The sequence below is a fragment of the Neophocaena asiaeorientalis genome, unplaced genomic scaffold (genome assembly GCF_003031525.2).
Source record: "Neophocaena asiaeorientalis asiaeorientalis breed wild unplaced genomic scaffold, Neophocaena_asiaeorientalis_V1.1 scaffold152, whole genome shotgun sequence".
Lineage (NCBI taxonomy): Eukaryota > Metazoa > Chordata > Mammalia > Artiodactyla > Phocoenidae > Neophocaena > Neophocaena asiaeorientalis.
This window is the reverse complement of record NW_020185338.1, coordinates 217,122-220,453: the sequence shown is the minus strand read 5'-3', so window position 1 is coordinate 220,453 and position 3,332 is coordinate 217,122. Positions and strand designations below refer to the sequence as shown.

The window sequence follows — 3,332 nt, the reverse complement described above, 5'->3', positions numbered from 1 at the left end:
TACTGTTCTCCATAGTGGCTGTATCAGTTTACATTCCCACCAGCGGTGCAAGAGGGTTCCCTTTTCTCCACACCCTCTCCAGTATTTGTTGTTTGTAGATTTTCTGATGATGCCTATTTCTAACTGGTGTGAGGTGATACCTCACTGTAGTTTTGATTTGCATTTCTCTAATAATTAGTGATGATGAGCAGGTTTTCATGTGCTTCTTGCCCATCTGTATGTCTTCTTTGGAGAAATGTCTATTTAGGTCTTCTGCCCGTTTTTGGATCGGGCTGTTTGTTTTTGTGATATTGAGCAGCATGAGCTGTTTGTATATTTTGGAGATTAATCCTTTGTCCATTGATTCGTTTGCAAATATTTTCTCCAATTCTGAGGTTGTCTTTTCGTCTTGTTTATAGTTTCCTTTGCTGTGCAAAAGCTTTTAAGTTTCATTAGGTCCCATTTGCTTATTTTTGTTTTTATTTCCATTACTCTAGGAGGTGGGTCAAAAAAGATCTTGCTGTGATTTATGTCAAACAGTGTTCTTCCTATGTCTTCCTCTAAGAGTTGTATATTTTTCTTTTATAAATTTATTTTTTATTTTTATTTTTGGCTGCGTTGGGTCTTTGTTGCTGTGCGTGAGCTTCCTCTGGTTGCAGCGAGCTTGGGCTACTCTTCGTTGCAGTGCGCTGGCTTCTCATTGCAGCGGCTTCTCTTGTTGCGGAGCACGGGCTCTAGGTGCACGGGCTTCAGTAGTTGTGGCACGTGAGCTCTAGAGCGCAGGCTCAGTAGTTGTGGTGCACGGGCTTAGTTGCTCCGCGGCATGTGGGATCTTCCTGGGCCAGGGCTCGAACCCATGTCCCCTGCATTGGCAGGCGGATTCTGAACCACTGCACCACCAGGGAAGCCCCTCCTCTAAGAGTTTTATAGTGTCCAGTCTTACATTTAGGGCTTTAATCCATTTTGAGTTTATTTCTGTGTATGGTGTTAGGGAGTGTTCTAATTTCATTCCTTTATGTGTAGCTGTCCGGTTTTCTCAGCACCACTTACTGAAGAGACTGTCTTTTCTCCATTGTATATCCTTGCCTCCTTTGTCATAGATTAGTTGACCATAGGTGCGTGGGTTTATCTCTGTGGAGCCTACATTCTAAGGAAACTGGTTTTTAAAGTCATGCATGATCTGCCCTCACTCATGAGCTTGAAGCCACCCCCACATCTACTACACTCCAGCCTTTTGTACTGTCCTAGTCTATTGCTGTTCCAACTATTCACTGCCTGTTCTTATGGGAAGATTTTACTTCCTGTCCTGCTGATGTCAGCCTTGGCCATATGACCTGACTTGCTTTGGCTGATGAAATGTGAGTGGAAGGGGCATGAGCCATTCCCAAGCAGAAGTTTTAAGCATCATCTTATGGTTTTGCCCCCTAACTTGTTCCTCCACCATGAGCCCAACATGTTCTAGACAGGGGCTGCTCCTGGAATGAAGAGGACGTAGAGCAGAGCCAAAACATGGCGCATGTCAACAATGGACATGTAGCTTGAACAAAAAGTAGAACTTGGCTTTTGTGAGCCCCTGAGATTTGGGAGTTTGGTTGTTACTGCCTCACGACCCAGCGATAGATGACTAATGGACCCACCAATGCCCCCTGCTTTCTCTCCACCTCCAGACCTCCCCTCTGCTTAAAGACACTTCTGTTCTTGGTTCCTGGCCCCTCCTGCTGTCAGCTTAGATGCTTCTTTCTCTATTAAGTCAGAATTCCTCCCTTCCCCTCCCCACCAAAAAAATACCAGGCTAGGTGTCTCTAGTAGGCAGAATAATGTCCACCCCCCAAATGTGTCCATGTCCTAATCCCTGAAACATATAAATATGTTATGTCAAAACATTGCAGATGTGATTAAGGATTGTAACAAAAGATTATCCTCAATTAACCAGCTGTGCCCGATGTAATCATAAGGGTCCTTAAAAGATGGAAGAAGAAAGCAGCAGAGTCAGAGATGTCATGACAGCAGAAGTCAGAATGATTGAATAGCTGGCTTTGAAGATGGAGGAGGGGCCATGAGCCAAGGAATGCAGGCAGCCTCTAGAAGCTGGAAAAGGCCAGGAAGCAGATTCTCCCCTAGAGCCTCCGCAAAGGATTACAGCCCTACCAGGACTTTGATTTGAACCCAGTGAGACCCACTTCAGACTTCTGACCTCCACGACTGTAAGAGAATAAATTTGTGTTGTTTTCAGGCACTTAGTTTGTGGTAATTTGTTACAGCAGCAATAGACTCTGATACGGTGTCCTTCCCTGGTTATGAACCCCAATCACACAGTAGTTCCCTAAACATAATACTGACGCTGAATTGAATTGCCTCTTAACTTTCCATCACGCCATCATTCTGGAATGAAGAAACAACTTTCTAAACCAGGACTAATGAGGAACAGTGATGGGTGACAAAGTAGTATAAACCTAAGGCTGGATGCTACAACTTTCTGGCTTGCTTAAGCCAGCTGTGGTGCTAGGCAAGTCACTAAAATGTCTCTGACCCTCGATTTCCTAATCTTTAAGAATGGAGAAGCTGGAAAGAATCACAAAGGATTTCCCCAGGTAAAAAGAGCATTTTCTAAGTTGAAAGTGTATCCGAGTGTTAGTTTTTCATCGGGTGCTATGTTTATTTTAAAGCTGGATGGGAGTGAGAAAGTAGAAAACGGCCCTACTGACAAACAGTCAGCCATGTTCCCAGCTGGACATGAACAATACTCAGAACAAGACATTGAAAAGGCCACTCTTGTGAGCCCCCAAATTACTAACCCCCCCCCGACAAGCATTCCTCCTTTCTGAGCAATTGCTGCTGTTTCACCAATGACAACTCAAGCCCCATTTTAACTCTCCTTCTAGGTGACAGTCACTGAAGTACTCAATCACCCAGTTGCCCCTGCTTCTTGACAGCATCCAACCCAGAACAGGCCCTTGGTTCTTTAATGCCCCCCACAATCATCCAACACAAACACAAACCCTAGAAGAAGCCCCTCTCGTCTCCCCTGCTGGCATGCTCCTGAGGACACCTTCTCCTTGGCTGCAGCAAGCTCGGTAAACCTAACTTTGAAAGTTTGTGTTTTGTTTATTTGTTTTGACTACAGGTGTGGTCTTTGGTCCTCATATTTAATTCTAAATTCACAGACGTGCAAACAGGTTCGGAGACCCATCAGGGTCCTCTAATTAACTATAAAAATGAGATCAAACATGTCTTTAGTTTGTTTTCATGTAGCCATGGGCTTGGACTATTTGGTTACTGAACGTGTCAGCTTACCAGATCTGTCTGGCACCAGGTCTTCTGTGTACCTTCTTGGCGAGAACTTTCCAGTAGCT

The 3,332-nt window shown here is 44.5% G+C and overlaps 1 protein-coding gene across 2 annotated transcripts in view; it reads left to right on the top strand.

Annotated features, from left to right (window-relative positions):
- The window catches only part of GOLGA5 (golgin A5), a 42,208-nt gene extending 40,024 nt beyond the window's left edge, over window positions 1–2,184 (top strand). Inside the window, exon 14 of one of the 2 annotated variants that reach the window (XR_003002055.1) lies at window positions 1,935–2,184. The gene's annotated coding sequence lies outside the window, so the exon portion shown is untranslated. Of the gene's footprint in view, window positions 1–1,912 lie in introns of both variants that reach the window. The other variant, XR_003002056.1, reaches the window with a different exon arrangement.
- The last annotated feature ends 1,148 nt before the right edge of the window (window positions 2,185–3,332 follow it).